This window comes from Notothenia rossii (genome assembly GCF_949606895.1).
Source record: "Notothenia rossii genome assembly, chromosome: 1".
Taxonomy (NCBI): Eukaryota; Metazoa; Chordata; class Actinopteri; order Perciformes; family Nototheniidae; genus Notothenia; species Notothenia rossii.
In genome coordinates this window covers 46,557,852-46,572,613 of record NC_136912.1, presented here as the reverse complement: position 1 = coordinate 46,572,613, position 14,762 = coordinate 46,557,852, and positions in this window count along the sequence as shown.

Genomic DNA, 14,762 nt, shown 5'->3' with positions numbered 1-14,762 from the left:
TTCGTTGGGGGTCCTGCCAACTCCATGTTCTGTTTCGTTGGGGGTTCCGCGGAGGGTCCTGCCAACTCTGTGTCCTGTCCTGTTGGGGGTCCCACCAACACCATGTCCTGTCCTGTTGGAGGTTCCGTTGTGCCCGACTATGCCCGCCGCTTCTCTGCCTCTGCTGTGCCCCCCGGTCATCCGCCCGAGTCCCCCTCCTTGAACTCTGACTTGCCTCATGGGCCGACCGCCCGAGACCCCTTCCGGGTCCTCGGCCGTGCCCCTGGGCTCTCAGCCCAAACCCGTCCTCCAGAACCCCTCCATCCACCCTTCTGGAAATGTTGGATATTGTTTTGTTTTAAGTGACATCTTGAATCCGTCCCTAGAGGTTATGTCAAGATTTTGGTTTTGTCTGTCTTGGTTTTATTTTGAAATTCTGTTCTCCCTTTCTCTTGTCTTCGTTCCTGTGTTTGCGCTCCTGTGTCTGATTGTCTGATTGTGTTCACCTGTTGCCCTTGTATTTCTGCCTCCCCTGCCCAGCTGTGTCTTGTCCTGCGATCACCTTCAGTCTTGTCTTCCACTGTGCTCCATGTTGGTTCGTTGTCTTTCCTTTCACGTCACACTCCATGTTTGTCCCTGAAGCTTTTGGTACTGGATTCCTTACTCGTGCTCCCCTGATTTGGTAATGTTAAGTTGTTCCTTGTTTTCTTTTGTCATCGGCTTTTTTTAAGTAAAGCTCACTTTTTGTTACCCTTTGAAACCCGCTTCTCCCTTTTTAAACTGCATTTGGGTCCTACCTTTCTTCAAATCCTGACACTTTTTCAAAAATGTTTTTCATTGCATGGCCTCGGATCTACTTCATAGACAGTAGTAAACAAGTCTCTTCACTCAGGTGTATTTCCACAGGCCCTGAACACTGCTTTCATTAAACTGCTCTTTAAAAATAATAAAATCTGGACGCATCAGAAATGAACAATTACAGGCCTATATCAAACCTCCCATTTCTAAAATGATTGAAAAAGTTGTTTTTTAACAGCTGCGTCATTTCTTGAATTTCAATAACTGTTTTGATGTGTTCCAGTCAGGCTTTCAATCCCCACCATACCACTGAGACTAATCTTGTTAAGGTCTTTAATGACATCCATTTAAACACAGACAGTGGCAGAACTTCAGTGTTAGTATTATTAGATCTCAGTGCTGCGTTTGACACTGTTGACCACAACATATTGCTAGACCTACTAGAAAACTGGGTGGGAAGTTTGCCAACATTTCTAAATCGGTTTGAATCCTACTTAAAGGACAGGTATCTGGTAACTACACATCCGAGTTGACAATTATGACATGTGGGGTTCCTTAAGGCTCCATCTTGGGGCCTCTTCTCTTTAACCCTCTGGAGTCGGTGGACGCGCCGGCGCGCCCAAGTGTGCATAATTTACGTAAATTAAATCATATATTTTCGATTATAAGGAGTAGAAATATGGTTCAGATATCCGCGGAATTGCTGAAAGTGTAGCTTTCCAGCGGTATCTCCTGTGAGACTGTAACCAGGGCACAGCAGCCAATATGGCCGCTCAAAGCAGCTTGACTTTACCCTGTGTGGGATTGGTGGATTCGTGTGTCCATCAAGGAAATCTCGGCCGGCAGCCATCATGGTCTGAAATGACCAATGGACATCGAGAAATCACTAAGTAAAAAAAAACATAAACCACATGTCTCCCATCAGTTTAGTCTGTAAGGAGAAAGAAAGAGACAGAAAATGGCTTAAAAAATTTTTTACAGTCTACGACTTCGCAAGAGATTTTTTTCGCTAGCAGCAGTGAAGATAGAGCCTCAGAACCTGAAGTCTTCGACTCTTCTGAAGAAGAAGAATACAAAGACAACAACAGGGATCCATTTGGACATGGGTAAGTGTAAATATTACAGTAATAGTGTACCGGCAATGTGTGGGGAATACCGCAAAAAGTAACAATAGGTTTATTGATATATTTTTTATCGATAGTCATTAACTTTTTCTTGGGACAAAATAGACTCTCCATTAGCAAACGTTTACTCTGTGTTAACGTTATTTTGTTGTGTAAAAGTGAGATTACATGTATAGATGATTAAATTAATCATTTACTCGTCCCACAACGGACACATTTACAGTGGCTATAGACATCTTTTTGCCATTGATTATTGTATCACACTGTTCTGTACAAATGAGGCTGTCATAGATGTATTTATATGTGTGCCTGTGATTATTTTATCATACTGTTCTGTACAGATGAGACTTTGTCATAGATTTATTCATATGTGTACCTGTGATTATTTTACCGTCCTGTACAGATGAGACTTTGTAATCAGATGTAGCCTATGCATATGTGTGTCTGTGATTTTATACTGAATGTTGTGGTGACCACGTATTTATACACTGGTTCATAATTCACACATGGAACTTCAGTTGGGGTTTTGTTTCCACACGGACATGTTGTGTGTTGTCTATATATGTTGTGTGCCCTCCTGGTTTCTCTCTCTTCTTCTCTGACTACAACCAGTTAACAGCTTTGTAATAAAAGTACCATTTTACACCATCATTGCACCACCTCGGACTCCCTATCTCTTGGCACTACACTGGTGAACCTGATACGTCTTCCGGGACGGAATCGAACACGGCAAAAGGAACTCAAGTTTCTTTCTCGAAATGTCGGGGATGATTGGAGGCGTCCGTGGCTGCCACCGGCACGCGGACCTGAGGTGCGCGCCCCGCGGAATGGCTGGGGATGTTGCTCGCCATTCCCGCATCGGCCTTCCGGCAACAGGTGGACGATGCACGACCTGCTAGGTCGACCAGCAACCCGATTGCTGCCTCGTGGGTTTATTACTTCGGGGCGTGCGGCTGCACCACGTGGGGCTAACGACGGCTAGCAGCTACCCATCACTGCCAGTTAGCGGCTAACGGCTAGCTGCTAACGGCTAGCTGCTAACAGCTAGCGGCTAACGGCTGTCAACGTATTTCTGTTAACATCTGACTGTTAACAAAAACATTTCTGGTGCCGGAGAGGAGGTTCGACCAGCCGGTTGACTTCGTGTGGACACTCTCACCTTTTTCACCACCTCGACGGCGGTTCCAGACGCCACTCACGTTTTCATCGGCGCCTGGGTGGTGCACTCCTGGACCCGTCTCGCCTCGACAGTTCCGGACGTTGCCCATGCCATGCTCCATCGGGCCCATGGGTGGCGCGCTCCGGGACCCTGTCTGGCCTCTCCTGCCTTCCTGGGGTATCCAGACGCCACTCACGTTTTCATCGGCGCCTGGGTGGCGCACTCCTGGACCCCCTCTTGCCTCGACAGTTCCGGACGTCGCCCATGCTCCATCGGCCCATGGGTGGCGCGCTCCGGAACCCTGTCTGGCCTCTCATCTGTCCACGGTTCCTTCCTCCCGGGGAGACTGCTCCTGCCTCCCGGGGATACCTTACGACGGCCCGTTCCGGCCCGCCCCCGCCCTCGTTAGGGCCCCTACCCTCTCCTGCGGCCCCCTTTCGTGGCCCGTTCCATGGCCCGGTCCTCACCTGCGACCCTGCCCTCCTCGGCCCCTGTGGTGCTTCCTCCACGGGCGCGAGGGTTTATTTTGCCATGTTTGAATTCTGGGGGGCCTTGTGTGGTGACCACATATTTATATACTGGTTCATAATTCACACATGGAACTTCAGTTGGGGTTTTGTTTCCACACGGACATGTTGTGTGTTGTCTATATATGTTGTGTGCCCTCCTGGTTTCTCTCTCTTCTTCTCTGACTGCTACCAGTCAACAGCTCCGGAATAAAAGTACAATTTTACACCATCATTGCACCACCTCAGTCTCCCTATCTCTCGGCACTACAATGTAAAGTAACTGGAAATACCTGTGTGTGTGTGAGAGAGAGAGAGAGACTCCTGCTCAACCTCCCAAACTTTCTTTTTATGTGTGTATTGTTATTTGTGCTTGAGCAACATTTTACTTGAACTTTATTTCAATACAGTAATTATTGTCCTGCATTTTACTTTGTTTTACAGAGAGGTTTCACAGCTGCCTGGGCCTAGTGGCGAACAGGCGGCGTTTATCCAGGAGCCAGAACATCCATCTGTGCCTGCCCCCAGGTCAAGATCTACCGTGGCTCAAGGGCCTTCACCAGAGCAATCACCACCAAGGACAAGCAGACCAGCATCACTACAGCTGCCTCCACCTCCATCTGCGGCTGCCACCAGGTCAAGATACACCTCAGCACAAAGGCTCCACCACAGCCATCACCTTCAACCCAGCCAGCAAGGAGGTCTAGTGGAGGTCTTGTATAGCACTTGTACCCCCCACCTACAAAGCAGCCCATGCACCATCAACCCCATATTCACAGCAGCCAGACCCACTGTTTTGGAAGACAGGCAAAGACCTTGGTATGTGTCACGCTCCTGGGTTCATGTCACGGTTGTAGTTTTGTAGGTTTGGGTGTTTTTGCTGTTTTCCATGTCATGTTTTCCTTTGGTTTATTGTCTGGTCCTTTTCCCTGTGTTTTTCCTCTTGTCATTAGTTCCCTGGTGTGTCTAGTTATCTGATTGTGTTCACCTGTGGCCCTTGTGTTTCTCCTCCCCTGCCCAGATGTTTCTTGTCCTGTGATTACCCTTCTGTGTATTTAGTCTTGTCTCCTCCTGTGTTCAGTGTTGGTGCTTCTTTTGTGTGTGACATAGTTCACCGTAGAGTGTTTTGTTTGCTTAAGTCCTTGAAATAATCAATCAATCAATCAATCAATGTTATGAAATAAAGGTTTTGTCAAGTGTTATCTGGGTTTGGGTCCTACCTGCTTCACTCTGCGTATCAGTATGTAATATGAAGTCATTATTCAGTCCCAATGTATCTCAGTCCCTGCTGTAGTGAAAGTAGAGTGATAAACACCTGTTTTACTCAAAATTCAAATGAATTTATTTTCATTTTAGACATGAATTACACATTTATATACAGTGTAATTCAAATATTCCACTACTTTTGTGATCCTAAGACTTTGGTAACCAAATCTAAAACACCAAAACAATTCGATCGCATGAGTACATTTGTGTTTTACCTTTAGACTCAAGAGTTTTGACTATTTTCCGAAAATCGGATGTCAAATGTTATCCTTTTGAGCTACTTATCTCATCACACAGTGCTCTAAGGCAAGGGTTCCCAAAGTGGGGGTCGCGACCGGGGGAGTAATTTGCATATATAGCAATACCAGAGATTGTCCTGAACATTTTGATATTCAACACATGGGGTGCCATGTTATAAGAAATACATTTAAAAGGTGATTTAAGAAAACATCTAAAAATCGAGAAAATACCCTTAGACTCCAGAGGGTTAACAACTACATGCTACCACTAGCTCAGATAATGAAAAACAACTAAATAAGTTACCATAGCTATGCAGATGACACACACATGTACATAACCATTTCACCAGGAGACTATGTTCCAATTCAAACACTGAGAAAGTACATTGAACAAAGCAATGATTGGATGTGTCAGAACTTTCTCCAATTAAATAAAGATAAAACTGAGGTAATTGTTTTTGGAGTCAAGGAGGAACGTCAGCGCTGAGCTTCAGTCGGCAATGTTCAAAACATCAGATAAAGCCAGAAATCTAGGTGTAGTCATGACTCTGACCTGAATTTCACATTAAAACAATTACTAAATCAGCCTACTATCACCTTGAGAAAAAAATATCTAGGATTAAAAGAATAATTTCACAGCAGGATTTGGAAAAACGTGTCCATGCTTTTATCTTCAGTAGACTGGACTACTGTAATGGTGTCTTTACAGGTATCACTAAAAAAATATGTTAGAAAGCTGCAGCTGATTCAGAACGCTGCTGCTCGAGTCCTCACTAACACTAAGAAAGTGGATCACATCACTCCTGTTCTGAAGTCTTTACACTGGCTTCCTGTCTGTCAAATAATTGATTTCAAGATGGTTTATAAAGCACTGAATGGTTTAGGCCCAAAATACATTTCTGACCTACTGCTAAATTATGAACCATCCAGATCTCTCAGGTCTTCAGGGACTGGTCAGCTTTCTCTCCCCAGAGGCAGAACTAAACATGGTGAAGCAGCGTTCAGTTATTATGCTCCAAATATCTGGAACAAACTCCCAGAAACCTGCAGGTCCGCTGCAACTCTTACTACTTTTAAATCCAGGCTGAAGACTTTTATGTTTCCGCTGCTTTTAATTGAACTATTCATATCTCATATCATTTTATAATGTGTTTCTGCTGCACTATTTCTTTATGCTCTTAATGTTTCTCGTTTTTTGTAAAGCACTTGGAATTGCCTTGAAAGGTGCTATATAAATAAACTTGCCTTGCCTTGCCATCACTGAGATTTTGTAAGTTAAAGTTGTTGCATGGTAAATATAATAACAATATAATAATATATTATTTTAAGCTTAAGAAACTAAAATATATGTTTAAATAAGGCAAAGATTGTCTACACACTGAACAACTTAAATATTGCTCTGATATGTATTATGTCAGAACCAATTCACGTGGTTAGTTGAAAGCAATAGTATTAAGTTGCACCTTATATATATTGAATTAAACTTAATATTATTACTTTCCATTAAACGTATACAGTTATGTGAAATCTGCTCACATGATACATTTAATTCAATTCAACGTTCCAGTTTGTTCAGTGCATTAATAGAAGAAAGAGAGACAGGATGCTCACACTGTATGTACATCCATTCATTATTACTCTCCCCCACTGGGAGTGAGTCAGCGGATGTAAGCGCTGCGGAGCTTCACCTCCACCCTCTCTGTTACACCATCAGCTGTCCGTCAGCAGCATTAGAAGTAGGCTGACTCACATCTCAGATTCACTTAAACACTTTTCAAGTAGCCTAAATTATAAATACACAAGAATAAAGCAACATTATGTTGATTAAAGTGATTTACTTTCAGAAGTGGCAAATCTCACTTGTCATGGTAATTACTTTGATTGTGCATTATATTTTCAGACTAAAACACTTTATGTGTAGAAGAGATCCTGTTTGAATTATGGGGAATTTTTATTGTTATATTCGAACACGGGGAGAAAGACCAGACAATACACAGGGAGGAAAACATGACAAGGAAAACAGAAAAACACCCACTACCAGACACACAAAACTAAAAACGTGACACAACACAAGAATCGTGACACAACTACTACAGCGCAACAAAACAGGAAGATTAAATGTGGACTCTTAAACATAAGATCTCTAGCATCTAAAGCAATATTGGTTAATGCTTTAATATTAGATTATAACATTGATATATGCTGTCTCACTGAAACTTGGTTGAGACATGAAGAATATGTCAGCATAAATGAGGCCACTCCACCCAGCCATATCAATACTCATATTGCTCGAGGCACGGGCCGAGGAGGTGGAGTTGCAGCAATCTGTGAATCAAGTTTACTTATCAATACGAAACCAAAATTAAATTAGAACTCCTTTGAAAGCCTTGTTTTTAATCTTAGAATAATCGATTAATATTTGCCAGGGCTGTCCGATTTTCGAATTTGATAATGGTCAGTTTCTGGCATACCTATACACCAACCCAAATTGATCATGTTGTTGATAGTGCTACAGATGCGCTGAGAATAAAATTGGACTCTGTTGCTCCTTTGAAAAAGAAGAAAATAAAACAACATAGATTAGCTCCATGGCATAATGCCGAAATCCGCAAAATAAAGCAAAAGTTGAGACAACTTCAAAGGATATGGCGTTCCACTAAACTTGAAGAATCTCGTTTAATTTGGCATATTACTCTCAATGAATATAAGAAAGCACTGTGTAAAGTGAGAGCAGCGTACTACTCTTCATTAATAGATGAGAATAAGAATAATGCAAGATTTCTTTTCAGCACTGTAGCCAGGCTGACAGAGAGCCACAGCTCGATTGAGCCTTATATTCCCATAGCACTCAGTAGCAATGATTTGATGTGCTTTTTTAATGATAGAATTGTTACTCTTAGAAACAAAATCAATAACCTCTTGCGTTTGACCAGTATAGTGTTATCAACAGCTCCCGGAAATGTAAGTTCTAATATTACACTAGATATTAAACTAGAATGCTTTTCAGCCATATAGATGTAGCACCTCATTTCGGACTCCAGCTTAAAGCTTCCTGCCTACGACCTGCCTAAGACCAGTATCGAGGAATGTTAAGCCCTCCCACTATTTTCCAAGAGGGCGTTGCCAGATTTTCAATTTCAGGTTTTAACCAGGAGATGGCGCTTCATTCACAAATACAGAAAGACAACTTTTCAAGCACTTTCAGTTGTGTTTTGAAGAGCATTTGAACACATCAATATTTTAGATCAACTAAAGTATATCTAATCTTGTAATTCAATAATATATAGTCTTTATATATTAAATAATCATAATAATAATGTAAATGTTTACATGACACTTCTTTTTTTGTTATGCTCATACTTTTACCTTTACAATCATTTGCTTTAATATGCAGTATATTTTTTTTATATTTTTGTGTTTGCTTCCTCCTGCTCCCTTTCGGACACATACTGTATGATTTATTATTATTATTAATATGAAGATATTATTAAAATAAGATAAGACGTTACTTTATTGATTGAACATTTTAGTTTAGAATGTGCTGTCCCATGGTAATTCAGAAGGCTCACAGGTCAAATTCCGACCATTATTTTAAAAAATACTGTAGGCTTTCCCACCGTCTACGGTTTGATTTGTATAGACGGAGCTCTGTGGCTGATTGGCCGGCGATTAAGTGTGGCGCATTTATAATTAGGTGATCAGAGCTAACTGCCTGCCGTCAGATTTCATTTAAAAAACAGTTCTGATTTTAAGACTATTTCTGCGCTCATAAAGAATGATAAGAATAAGAATAATGCGTTTTCAACTGGTTTCATTAATTAGTGAATTTATTTAACACTAGAACCGCCAATCGGGTCAATATGTTTGATGTGTGTTGTGTGTGGGCAATGTAACTTTTTTTTCAATAAAATATTAAAGTCTCTTACAGTTACTTTCGTAAACCTGAACATTTTGGATTACTTATTGGAATTGTTGGTGGAAAGATTTTAAATAACATTTAATATTCATGACTAAAGGAACAGCTGAATCATCACAGCGCACAAAACCTATTACCGCCGTAGATGGACCAAAAGTGGGAGCGTTTGAAAAAAAAGTGCAGGTCCGCTGAGTGAAACAATAACAATGAAACATGGGGGAACAAAAGTCTGCGTTTAAGGCCCCAGCCCCACAAGGAAGAAAAACACTCGTTTGCGTTACTGTTTAGTGTCATATAGACCATTCGGCCACATGAGGACGACCGAATATAACGGTAAACAACTGCGGAAACGATAACGGGTACCAAGGTGGATAGAACGGCATACGCAACGCAACGCTACGCGTCGGGATCCTGATCTGCCGACGAGGCTCCATTAAAATATACATATTTTTGGTGAATTACTGAGTTTAGGCACGTTAATAACGTTTTAATGAAGTTGAATACAGTATATTCCTATGTGTCAGTGATTTCATGTCAATTCGGCGAACATAAACATAAATGATCGTGGTGAAGATGATGATTAAATTAGGATTAAAAGTCGAGATCCGGGCTGCATTTCCTCCCGTTCTTTTTTATCGACTAAACAAAATTATTTTGTTAAATAACAACATGATGATGTTTTTTTAAATGATTACATGTCTCTTATTTAGCACAGAGTATGATATCCGTGACATATGGATCTTAACAAAGTTACTGTGTCTGACTTTATTTCACATGAGCTCCAGTGTGGAACCCCACTGCACCCCCTGGTGGATCAATGATCCATTGCAGCTGGCTTCATTATAATTACATTTATTTATCATGGGCGCGGTCTCAAGTCAAGCTGGAGGTTTTCCCTTGAGCGAGGGCAAATCACGTACCAATCACGGCCCTCGCGTTTCAAACTGTCCGAAAGGAGGTGCTACATCTGTAAACCTTGAACAATTAAATTCAATGATTCTCTCTTCTAAACCATCAACGTGTATCTTAGACCCAATGCCAACTAAGCTGTTAAAGGAAGTCTTTCCATTAATTAGCACTTTTTTATTAAATGTTATGAATATGTCTTTATTATCAGGCTATGTTCCACAATCATTTAAAGTAGCAGTAATAAAACCTCTTCTTAAAGAGCAACTTGCGGGTTAGAGACACCAGTGAATAAATGTGTAGGAAAATGATGAATACACTAGATTTTCAAAAAAATATACTGAAATATAAACTACAGTGACATCTGGCGTCGTTTTAGTAAGACATTTTCACTTCCGCATAAAAAAGCCTCCGCACGTGACCTCCCGCGTGTGACGTAACATGGGGGAGAGCGGCCGGTCTAATGTATGAATAAACATGGGTCACAATGCTAGTTTTGACACAGAAGAGGTTGAAAATATATATTCGAATGCATATGATTATAATTATGAGCCTGCTATGCGTCCAAGAGACCAGGAGCAGACAAGGATTAGAAAAAATAACAGCCATCGGAGAGAAGTGGAGCTTTGGTGTGTGGAGAACCAGTGGAGAACAGAGCAGCTGTCTTGATGAGTGACCGGCGTTAGCTACAGTTAATGTTAGCTAACGTCAGTCACATCACAACATTGTAAAGTTAGCAATCATATATCATGCTATAACTAAAGTAGTATTGATAATATAGTAACGTTACTGGCAGGACTGTTGATACTGATCCATAACATAAACTAATGCGCAATCAGCCGTATCTGGCGTTACCTAATGCAACTCCACACTACGGTGCTGTGAACCGGAGGGGAGACGCGAGATACGGCTGATACTTGACGATCTGGCGGAGAAAGGTTGTGGAGCCTCCGTTGATATGTCGTTGTAAATGGCTTGATGGAAAACAGGTGTTTAGTCGCGGAGGGTGCACAGCTGATTGCAGCAGGTGAGTGGAGGTTGAGCCGGGAGCCAGGAGTGACAGCCACCACGCCCACACAAACAACACAGACAGGGGGAAACAAACATAAAGTAGACGGCCGGAGCAGTACAGCCACCACAGCGTTACCTAATGCAACTCCACACTATGTCTTACGGTGCTGTGTACCGGAGGAGAGAGAGAGAGAGCAGCGAAGGCGGGGAGAGAGATGTAATACGGTTTCCTGCTAAAGCTGTGGAGAGTATGTGCTGCAGGGAGGTGGATGCACAACGCACCCAGGAACGAAAGCTAGCTCCGGTCCTTTTCCTGTGAGGGAAACTGTGGACTCGATGTCCTGACAGGCTGGAGTTTGTGCAACCTGCACAAACTCCAGCTCACCATGATTACAAATGTTGAAATGCAATGTAAAATTACCGAAAAAATACCAGCTCACTAAATCAAAACCGCTCAAACCAACTACAAACTACTACCGCGGATTGGGCAGAGAACGAGTCCGAGAAAGTTGCTGAGCCATGTGACGTAATATGACGCGTTTGACGTATGACGTTAAAAAAAAGCCGTTTTTAGTAGCAGAGCTCAAAACGGCTCCTTTTCCTCTGAATTCCTGCCCTTATGTCTTGTAAAACATATCAAATCCTGCATTAACATTTTAATTGTAATTTTCAGGCAAGGTTGAGCATAAATGTAGTAAAAAAAAAACCCTGCAAGTTGCTCTTTAAAAAGCACAACCTCGATCCAAAAGTTTTAGCCAATTATAGACCTATTTCTAATCTCCCGTTCCTCTCAAAAATTATTGAGAAAGCAGTCGCAAAACAGTTGTGTGATTACATAAAAAATAATGATTTATTTGAAGATTTTCAGTCTGGCTTTAGAACACATCATAGCACAGAGACAGCTCTGGTTAAAGTCACAAATGACCTTCTAATAGCTTCAGACAAAGAACTTGTCTCTATTTTTGTTTTGCTCGATCTCAGTGCTGCATTTGATACTATCGACCATGATATCCTATTGCAAAGACTAGAGCACTTAGTTGGCATAAAGGGAACTGCTTTAAGCTGGTTTAGGTCCTATCTATCTGAACGCTCTCAGTTTGTACGTGTCAACGATGAATCTTCCATGCAAACCAAAGTTAGCCATGGAGTGCCAAAGGGCTCAGTGCTTGGACCTATTTTTTTCACATTATATATGCTTCCGTTAGGCAATATTGTAAGGAATCATCAGTGTGAGAAAAAGTTTTTAGAGAGTACTTGTCCATGGACAAGTGAGTTTGGCAATTTACTTGTCCGAATACATTTTTCACTTGTCCAGAATGGACACAAATTGGGGCCACTGGAATCTTCTTCTTCGCCATCGTATTTTACATTTTCCCACGGTTTTTACGACACCGCTAAGTGAGCGGTAAGATTTTACTGCATCACACATAGGGTTGGGTATCGTTTGGGTTTTAACGATTCCAGTTCTGCTTTTCGATTCCGGTTATTTTCGGTTCTCGATTCCGGTTCTTTGAGAGGGTAAAAATAAGTCCCATGACAAACTGGGAGAAAAATATATTTATGAAAACATGAAGTAAAATCTGTATTCCTATTTACAAATCACTTCATACTGTTTAATTTCGTACGGTTATTGAATACAATTATATAAAAATAATCTCTGCATTGTTTAGTTAGTTCTAAGTGGTGCAGTTTGAGAATGTACAATTGGCCCAGTCTCCTCTGATGTTACAATGCAACCTGCCTGTGAGACAAAGTCCAACCACCCATGTCCAACACATAGGCCTAATAATAATAATACATTATATTTATAGCCTATAGGCCTAGCGCTTTTATACAACTCAAAGACGCTTGCACGCTTACACATGTCCTGCAATACACATGCTGCAGCTGCCCAGCTGCTCACTGTTTGTAAAAGTAAATAAATATTATTTTCATTTCAATAAGGTACTTTCTATACCCTGCTTCATAAACAATACTGACATCCCTGTGCTCCTCCGAGTCTGGGGGTCCAAGGATGTGAGGACAGCGCGAGGACACAGACAGGGAGGCGGCTTTACTTCATAAAGGAAATGGTGGTCAATATTAACAACATATGAACTAAAACTCTTAATAACCTTCATTACGTGTTCGAGAAAGAACATAAGAAAGTTTGACAAAGATGAGGCTGTTAAACGGGCAGCGGATCCGCTGTGTGTAGAAAGAGAGAGAGAGAGGGAGAGGGAGAGAGAGAGACGCTGAGCTGCACCATGCAGCGATCAGCTGATACGGAGCATAGAGAGAGAGCTGCGGTCCGCGGGGCTCGGCCTCCGCCCCCTGTCCTCTCAACTCTTGTTAATCCCGGTACTAGACAATAGTTATTTGTTCCTAATCGGAACCGAGTTTTGCTTCCCACTGTGCTACACTTCCCGCCCCGCCCCCGACAGAAAGCGACAACTAACGACACTAACCGAAACCGGAACTAACATTTCTAAACGAACAATGGCGGACACGTACAATTTGCGAATGAGTTCTCCCTTTTGTAAACTGAATGTATCAATAATTTGTCAATAAATCAGGGCGAAAAACGTCACTTGAAAGATCTACTTTTCCGATATTGTAAATAACACGTCCCGGACGGTGGGACGTGTACTTTTTTGAACACTGATCTCTACATTTCCACTGTTATGCGGATGATACTCAACTATATTTATCCATCAAGCCTGATGAAATTAATCATCTAAATAAAATTCAAGACTGCCTCAAGGACTTAAAAACGTGGATGACCTTAAACTTTTTGATGTTAAACACGGCTAAAACTGAAGTTATTGTACTCGGCCCAAATAATCTACGAAACAAACTATCTAAAGATATACTAATTATGGATGGCATTATTTTGGCCTCCAGTGAGACTGTAAGGAATCTTGGTGTTATATTTGATCAGGATTTATCCTTTAACACCCACATAAAATCAATTTCAAGGACCGCCTACTTCCATCCACGCAACATTGCAAAAATCAGGCATATCTTGCCTCAAAACGATGCAGAGAAACTAGTCCATGCATTTGTTACTTTAAGGCTGGATTATTGTAACTCCTTATTATCAGGGTGTACCAAGAAGTCAGTCAAGTCGCTTCAGCTGATTCAAAATGCTGCAGCTCGTGTACTAACCAGAGTTATGAAAAGGGACCACATTACTCCTGTTCTCGCTGCCTTACACTGGCTCCCTATAGAACACAGGATAGAATTTAAAATTCTTCTTCTCACCTACAAAGCCCTTAATGGGCAGGCACCATCTTACCTTAAAGAACTCATTATACCTTAATGTCCTACTAGGGCAGGGGTGTCAAAGTCAAATGCATCAGAGGGCCAAAAAAACAAATTTGCTACAAGCCGAGGGCCGGACTGGTTCAATTTTTATTAAAACATATTAAAATGATTGCACATAACCTATTGAACCAAGACCTAACACAGTGCATCGTATATTATTTAATGATTAAATGAATGAAGTAATATTTTCTTATGGCTCTGTCATTTATTTAAAGGGAAAACATTTTCAACAGGCAAACAGCAAAAAAGTTAATGTCCTTCAAAAATAAAATATGCTCCTTAATATCGAGATAAATGCATAAATGAAATTGCATGCATTATAAACTGAAAATGCAATATTGTGCTGCTCCCATGCTTTCAAATAGTAAAATGAGAAAATAAAAAAATAAAAATAAAATCAGTTGTATTCTTTCTCATGGCTCTTATCTGCAATCCATTAACTGAAAAATAAATATAAATAAATAAAATACAAAAATCTATGGCACACAGACAAAACAATACTTTTTTCAAAGAAAAATCATGTCTTGTAGAAACAAAAAATAAAAATAAATA